Genomic DNA, 9,484 nt, shown 5'->3' on the forward strand with positions numbered 1-9,484 from the left:
TAGTGATTCGCTTGGCGGGGAAAGATTTTATTTACACCTTTGTAGGGTTAATGCACTTTTTTTCGCGTAACAAAATCCGCAGAATTCCGAGGGATTGGTTAGTGGGCTCGTGCACATATAAGACCTTTCGGCTTCTACTAAAACTGATTCGACTACGTTGGACCCGAAATAGCATATCCAAATAGTTCACCAAGGATGCGTGCTCACGAGAAGCTCCTTGTTTGTATAAGTTGTGCATGTCAGAAATCGGAAAAATAAGGGTTTTATGCAAGAATTTGTAACTATTGAACATGGTTGGAGTTTTATGTGAGGTTTGATGCGCAAACTTCCTTGTTCTTCTTTGCCACACAGACCGTACCAAGATGACGCCCGCCATATCCCTTTGTCGTTTTTTGTATGTTTTATATTGTCTTTGCAATTTTGTGCTGTATTTCTTTACATACACTGATGCAGGGTTTTGGCTCGGGAAAACGGCTTTTTTGCACACTAAACAGGCTTTCCATTGATTTAACCATGGCAGCCCCCGCGTATTATTAAAAGGTAGAGTGCTGCAGTTTAAAAAGAAAGTATTTCGTTTTGTGTTATTATTCTTTACTTTGTAAAATACGGTATGCAAGAAAAACAAGCTACTACAGGTTGCAGATGGCTGCCTCATACCGGATATTTCTCTCTGCATGTACAGACAGTGACAAATTATTATATTCTGATACGCTACAAAAGATTAAATTAAACCAGAACTATATTACTGTGCGTCATTGAAATGTCAAAAAATAATTTCTGTTTGGACTATCTTCATGATAGCCAGAATGTTGTGACGAGCGAGTTCGATACTGTATTTCACTCGCGTTAGTAATTCCATAATCATATAACCTGTAATAAGCTTTGTATCTGTAAAAAAATATATCCAGTACAAATATATGCCTGAAATAGAAACGTTACATAAATATTTGAAAATACAAACATGTCATATTTGTATGTTTTTGATGTATATTGTATTTATACAATTTGCACAAGAAAATCGTTGGTGTAAATGTTTAAATATTTCAGACTTTATAAATACTTGACCTCAAGAACAAAAATAACCTAAGTAAAGTAATTGAAGGTTAAAGTAATTAAAATATGGTTTACAGACGATTGTAAGAAGAGAAAATCCTGCATGATACTTCGTCAAAATTCAGCAATGTATACGAGACAATGGTATACAGTAATGCTTGTAACCGCCTCGGTAGCCTAGTGGTAGAGCGTCCGCTTCGAGTGCGGAAGGTCGTGGGTTAGATCCCCGGCCGCGTCATACCAAAGACGTAAAAAATGGTACTAGCAGCTTCCTCGCTTGGCGCTCAGCATTAAGGGGATAGTGCTAGGACTGGTCAGCCCGGTGTCAGTATAATGTGACTGGGTGGGGTATCATGACACGTGTCTACGGCGTGATATTCCATTGAGGCAGCACTATAAAGTTGGGCATTGTGCTCACTGCTACAAGTAGACACCGTCGTTTATATGACTGAAAAATTGTTGAAAAAGACGTTTATCCCGAACACACACAATGAAAATGACTATGAACACAAAAGTTTCCAGTACGAAATTTTAATTTTACCAGTTCAGAAATATTAATAGTTTTGAAGTTTCTGACTTAGATTCAACTCTTAATACCAACTCATTATTATATACAAAGAACTGTGACAATTATTTCAAAGCACTGAATTATAAATAGAAAGTGCAAAACTATGTCGAAATCGTCTTCGTAACAACTTTATTCCGATGGCTAAGCACTCATAATTTAGCATTCATCATAAAATGCAAAACTGAAAATGAAATGAAAACATCCAAACATCAACGTCCCACAATGTGTTATAAATGTTAACCATTAAAAACCGGCTACTGAAGGAGCTCCAATCCTGTTGTAAGAACCCGTTTTAGCTAATGTCGTGTTGGTATATTAATTAGTTTCCTTTTGGGTCCTTTCAGTTCTGCACATAGAAGAAGGTCGTTTGCAAATACATGTCAGGGTTGTTTTTTTTCTAATCGAAGGAATCCTCTGTTGTTTATACTTGCTGATGTTTAATATATGGACGTAATTATAGGTATTGTAAAGGAATACTTATATAGTATTCTGAGGTTTTGTTGAGTGATTTATCAGTTATGTAGCAAAGATATAGGCTGATATTATTTGCTTATTTTAAATATAGTTTGTATTTATTGTACGGATATTTCTGTGAAATTAACGAAGAACTTAAACATTTAAATTGATTAATATTTTTTTCTGTTATACCTTGCAGTTATCATAATGACTGTTTGTTTAGTGATCTGCTACAATCTAATCCTAGAGTATTGAGGTGATTATTCTGCAACTTGAGCAGTAAATTATTCAGGCACAGTTTCTCAGGCAGGGTTTGGTTCGCTATACTGGTGGCGGTAATCAAGATTTTTCCACTTTGTTTCAAATTCTCAACATGTGTCTGTTAGGTCAGCCTCCACCAGTATATCTTAACGTTGTGTAATAAGAAGTTTGTTTGTTTCAAGTATACTGTATTAGGCCTCTATTCCCAGGGCCTCGACATCTACATTTTAACCGTATACTTTATATCATATGTTTTTGTATATTGACATTTATGTGAAGCTGTGACCAATTTCTGCCAAACATAAATCAAAATGAATTTAGATATTAATTGCTATAGTACTTTGTTAATAGGAAAAATAATGTATTCATACAACTGTCTTGAGTTGCTCTTTTATATTATTATTTTTTTCTGTGCCAAGCTATCTACATTAATGTATTTGTAATGTTAACCATTCAAAAACGGTTGCTGAAGGAGCTCCAATCCTGTTGTAAGGACCCGTTTTAGCTAATGTCTTGTTGGTATATTAATATAGTTGTTGCGATTTAATCTCCTGTTGGATCCTTTCAGTTCTGCACATGGAAGAAGGTCGTTTGCAAATAAATGTCAGGGTTGTTTTTGCTTCTAATCGAAGGAATGTTTGATATGCTACCCTCCACGCCCCTTATTTTGCTTGTTAGATACTCTCCGTGTTCTCGTTCTAGTACATCTTATGTATTCAATTTCAGCCTGCCCCTTCCTTGCCTTCAGTCGTTACAGCTTCACATGAAGTATTGGCAGTTTTCACATGTTCATTTATGGACCTGGCAGTGTTTGTTTTCCAGAACTGTGAAACGTGAATTTGACAAATATAAACGTTGAAAGTAGTCACTTATTGTGTATGCCTGTTTTTATATACCTGATCTCCGTTGTATTCTGATTCCAGGTTCGGCGGTTAGGTCAGTTTCCACAAGTATATCTTAACGTTGTGTAATAAGAAGTTTGTTTGCTCTAAGTATACCAATCTCTGCCAAACATTAATCAAAACGAAATTAGATATTAATTGCTATTGTACTTTGCTAATAGTAAAAAAAATGTATTCATCCAACTGCCTTGAGTTGTTCTTTTATTAGTATTATCATTTTCTGTGCCAAGCTTTCTTCAGTAACCGAATATTATCGCAATTTGTTATTGTATCAAAATCTTTTTTTTTTCATGACACGATTCCAACGTCGTTTAACATAACAAGGAAACTGATCCAACAATAACATTGACGTTCTCTCAATGTAACATTTGGACAAATACCCATTCAAGGAATGAATCATACTGGACGAATCGAATATATTTTTTCATTCGGATGGAAGTCAAAAACCAACGTTTAATAAGCTTTTTAATATTCAATGCTTAATTTTCCTAGTAAAATTGTATTAACCGCATGACGGTTTTTAACGTATACAGAAACATAGTGTCAAGCCTGATATGTCCCTCCTTGTTCATCATGTCAAATATTTTTCTATCTTGAAACGGCGAATAAAGGTTTTACAATTCAAATTGTAAACCCGTTTAAATTGCAGACTTCTTTTTTAATGAAATTTTATATAAAAAGGAAGTCTTTCACCTTGTTCCAAATAACAAATCTTATGCCCTAGATCTTACTTTGTACATAGGAGGAGCGCACAGGTAACAAAATGTTGCCTCATATAATCATTATGTGCTTTACGTTGCCGTAAACTATTTATCTACATGACAAATAAACTTTTCGATTTAGATTTATTTCATTGGACTGTCAAATATCTTTCAAATAATATGTAATCATACTATAATAAAAAACATTCCTTTATAGGTCAGATTCCACCCATCCAATTAAAAGATACAACAAAGTTAATGGGTATAATGCAATTTTATACATAAGAATGATGTGACTTTAGTCCGTTTGGATTAGTCACGGTAATTTAAGTAAACAAAAAAAAATGATTTATTCTTTCAAAATGGAATCTTTAATCTTTTTTTTTTACTGCGTTTGCAACATTTGATATATACTTTAAAATTGTTTTGATTCATTAAAATGTTTTTTTTCCCTGCAGTGCCAACGATGTAAGCATAAATTCATATAATATTTCATATGTTTTCGCCAATTATTGTCGTGGAACTTAGATGGTTCTTAAAACCAAATTCTATTAGATATACATGTCTCGATTTACATGCAATGCTGTAGTGTTAGTCTGTAAGTAAATAAATGAGCCGCGCCATGAGAAAACCAACATAGTGGGTATGCGACCAGCAAGGATCCAGACCAGCCTGCGCATCCGCGCAGTCTGGTCAGGATCCATGCTGTTCGCTTTTAAAGCCTACTATAATTAGAGAAACCATTAGCGAACAGCATGGATCCTGACCAGACTGCGCGGATGCGCAGGCTGGTCTGGATCCTTGCTGGTCGCATACCCACTATGTTGGTTTTCTCATGGCACGGCTCAAATGGTGTTTTATAACCGTTACCGCATCACATTTAAGTTAGTTTATTTTTTGTCTTAAACCCCCATACCCACCCCCTCTCCCCCATCCCCAGTTTTTAATCACAGTAGGTCAAACAGTCGTGTTTCCATAGAGACTGAAATATAAATGATATTGCTCGTAATAGTAAGAAGAATTAATTCAAACGTGTACCAGAATATATTTATGCAGTCAGCAGCAGTCTATCTAATTGCGTCAGGGTTATTCTTTTCTTCCGACAAATGTCTATTACAACCTCAAGGGTTTGCCGGAACAGTTATTTTGATGTATAAGTGAATCACATTGTCGGTTAAAGAAGAAGAGAAGAGATCTAATTAAAAAAAGAAATCAATGATAATTGTTACAAATTGTTGATCATTCATCTTAATTTGTTAACACAGTTCACGCTGATATAGGCTACAAAAGCATTGTGACATCTCCGGTGATTTTTTATTCTGTAAGCGTTTTATCACTTAGTCTAACGATATCTGACATGTATCCGTGAATAAAATGAAAGATTTTATGGATGTTTGAACCTAGTTATAGATCCTTAAATTCATATTATTTCGCATACTTTGCTTAAAATCTCCCTACACAAATTATCAATACAATAAAATGCCTTAAATATAATCAATACATGTTTGATATGTTCACGTGAAGTGTGGATAAAAACAAAAAAATACCAAAAATTATTATACGAATCCGTCTTGGATCGATCAGTGTTTTCATGAGAGGTAACAGATACGCAGCACTTCAAAAATTTGTTGAAATGTACGTTATACCGGTAGAGGAAAACGCAAGTTCCCAAAGGGTATCATTTCACGTTAGGGCGGGTACCTTAATAGAACCCTTGACCTTTCGTAATCCAGCGCTTGATAGCTTCTTCATAATTTTACAGCGAAATGCGGGGGTTTGAACACAAGGGGCGAGGAGCAAGTGATTCAAAGTGAGCTCCTAAACAACTCGGTTAAAGAGGTCCCTAACACACTATAAAATTGCGATTGTGATATATATTGACACAGGAATGTCGGCTATTATATATGATAAAACATTAGTGGTAGTTTCTAACATTGGTTAACGGAAATACTCCCTCGATATAATACATCCTGCAACAATCTGTATTTGACAGCCTTTGGGCTAGTATAAACTATGTTTATATTTGATCCAGAAAGATACGAAACAGTAGCAAGGTGCGGTTAAGATTAATTTCAAAATGATGTGAATGAGTTCTGTGTTTTCAAAAAGCATGTTATTCAATTTTCTTTCTATTCAAGCCGCATTTCTTGAGAAATCATCATCAACTATTACCAAACGCGTATGACTACATGATCTCAGGCATTGTGCACGATGGACATAATCGTTTTAATAACTTTAGAATTATTGCTAAGGTAATATTTCACTTTATTAAAACGTAAGATGTACCATTTTTGGGGCATTCCTTATAAAAATCACAGAATCTGTACAACAATACAAGGGCACTGACAATGACGGTCATAATTTCAAAAATATCGAGTATGGCTCTAAACAAATAGCTAGATTTCACTTTTTTACTCAATCAAACCTACTCATCTTGACCAGCGATCATAAAACTCACATAAAATGTATGTGCTCGTTATTTATCAAGCAAGGTTGCCTTAATACATTACAGTTCTAGCTAATGAATTAGCACAGTGCGCCATATTTCACATCGTTAAGATATATATTTGTATTATTGACTAAATTGCTCAACCACTCTTCAGTATACTCACACAGACTTTATTCTGACCCAAGATATACCTCAAATAACGCGACAGTTATGACTCTTGATTTTCACCATATTCTCTTTACATATTTACGCCTACAAAAAAAAACATGATACAATTATTCAGGCCACCATATCCCTCTTTTATGCCAAGATCCAATGGTTTTACATAAATATGGTTGATGCAAACACTTTAGTTACACGGTGTGTGTATTTAAGTTTTACGATAAGTTGAACATAAATATGTGTATGTGGTGATATGACAGATGAAACAGACAAGTAGTTTTTACAAAATGCTGGCTAATCACACTCATTGCACGAAACAACCCAATAATCCATGTTGTTTTCTAGACGGTAAAAAGCATTCACTGTATGCCGACTTGTCAATTTTGATATTTGATCTGAACTCTTATTTGCGACTGACACTGTATTCCATTTTGCGACTTAAGTATGCGATTTATGTCTTGAATGGACATAAATGAAATAAAAATACATACCGCAGCAATCATTGGCTTCATGACAGTTTTTATATAATTTCATTTAGTACCGAACCCCTCTTGCTATGCATGTACTAATCCAGTGGGGTGGGGATGTGGGTGGGGGGTGATAGGTCTGTGACTACCTAATTATATAACGCAATTGAATGCTTCAGAATCGTTTACATGTAAGTGTTTCGTGTTGGTTTTACAGACTCTCACAAAATGCAGAATTAGAAATCGAAAGTATACACAGCGTCCCTAGCATGTCACGCAAAAAATTATCTTCTGTCGATTTCCTATGGAAGTCACGCAATATGCTTCCTGGCGACTTCAAAAAGTCAAAGAAGTGAGACAGGAGGGACTATAGGTTTACCCACGTCCGTCTGCCCGTGTTTCTGTCTGTCCATCTGTCAAATCTTCTAACACCCCCTTTTCTTTTCATATTTTGACAGCTTATTTATTGTAGTTTGCGATGATATATGGGTTTCAATGGGTTAAAATTTTAGAAAGTATAATAAATGGATCTAAACTGTGGCGAATTTACACTAGAACCCTAGAGGAAATGTTTTCCTGGTATATAACCTCTACAATAACACACATTCTCCATTTTATGTGTAAAATATGCACGCTTATAAACCGTATTTCTATCTTCTTAGAAGGTAGAGCTGCCGCCTAACGGTCGCTAATTTATACCACCACTTCCGCCGTCCTAGACCAATTCATAATGGCAACCATTCTTTAAAAAAAAAAGTACCAGCGGAGACAATGATTGCTATATATAACTGATTGTATATTAGGATGCGTGAACACGTAACAAACATTGTATGTTACGGTACGGACACGATGAAACAACCCTTTATTTTTATTTTGTGTCTTACCCTTGGACCAGCTGGGGCCAGTCTTTATCAAATATCTTATTGTATCGTACGACCAAAGTTTTGCCTGAACACTTTTGTTGATACCAGTAACAAAACACGTTATCAGTTTCATGTGTTCAAGATTTTGTGTGTAGGCCTACGGACAGGTAGCATGTTTTCTGTATAATGTGTCCATATTTCAAGAAAACAGATATCACAGACCTTCGATCGATTTTAATCGTACTATGTTTGATAAGACGGCCCCCTGTGTCTTATGCGCTACACATCGACTCATGATGGCGAATAGTAACAAGTTATTTCAGAAACCCTTCATGCATAAAGACGTTAACGGTTAAGGCCCGATCACGAAAAATGAAGTGACCCTATTTTTGAAATTGGACCTGTAAGTGTACACAACGTCTCATGAAGGTGAACATTTGTGCCAAATTATTTTAGAATAGAATTCCTTAATGCATAAAGAAGTTATGGCACGGACACGGAAATTGGACCTTTTTTTTACCTTTGATCTCTTAAGTGTGACACTGACTTTAAAGTGAAAAGAAAAAGAAGAGCACAGGCATTAACTACATAATGCCTATGTGTGTGCGAAGTTTAAGAGAGGTAGGTGTTTAATAGTATTAAATTAACTGCAGGACCAAATTTATGAGGACACTCATACAAACATACTGGGCAGAAAGACTGCATGGTGACCCCCCTCCTACAAACTTTGTTTTTGGGTTATAACCTTAAATAAATATTGTAGGAGCAAGGGAAAAGCCGTTATTTTATACATAAGTCAGTTGCTAACAGGCATACAGTCTTTTTCACGAAAGTCGCAAACATTTGTACAGTACTGCAAGCAAACATGAATACAGTCAGGACATCACGCCGAATCCTCTTTCACTGACGATTATAAACAAATTGGAGGTTTTAGCAATGATTTTATTTAATTTTACCAAACTAGAATTGTTTCTTTATCCATGAAGCAATGGGATTTATGTGTAGATCATTCATCAAGCAAGAAAATATGTACTTTTGACGCCGACAATGTACAATTTCTGGACAAAATCAGTGATCAATCGAGGTTTTTTTTTTTTGCTATAATTTTACCTGTAATCAGACTAACACATTATTATAAAGAAACAAATTATGTCCAGCTTCCAATATATATATATAAATATACACACCAACAAAGCATATTAATCACTTTAAAATAGGTTTTCCCAACTTTTAGCGGTCAGAGTATAGTTTTGATCGGTCCCAAGAGGAACAGGGGGAGTACAGTCGTTTATAGGGTGTGTGCCTCATTCTTCACATGTGAATTATGTATTAGGCTGGGACAGTATCTAAGTTAAAAGAGTAAATTGGAATTGAAAACAAAATCAAACTGAATTAATAGATTTTATTTTGATTTTACCTTTTAACATACCTATCAGTTTTAAGATTTATAAAAAACAAAACCCCACATCTTTCTTGTTACATGCGATGTGAAATTTCATGCACTCATGATCGCAACTCCAACATACTTACTGATGTTACTTGTTCCATGCTGATTAAAGTTTATGACTGATAAAACAAAAATTACATTAAATAAGCGGAATG

This window comes from Mercenaria mercenaria, chromosome 6 (genome assembly GCF_021730395.1).
Source record: "Mercenaria mercenaria strain notata chromosome 6, MADL_Memer_1, whole genome shotgun sequence".
NCBI lineage: Eukaryota > Metazoa > Mollusca > Bivalvia > Venerida > Veneridae > Mercenaria > Mercenaria mercenaria.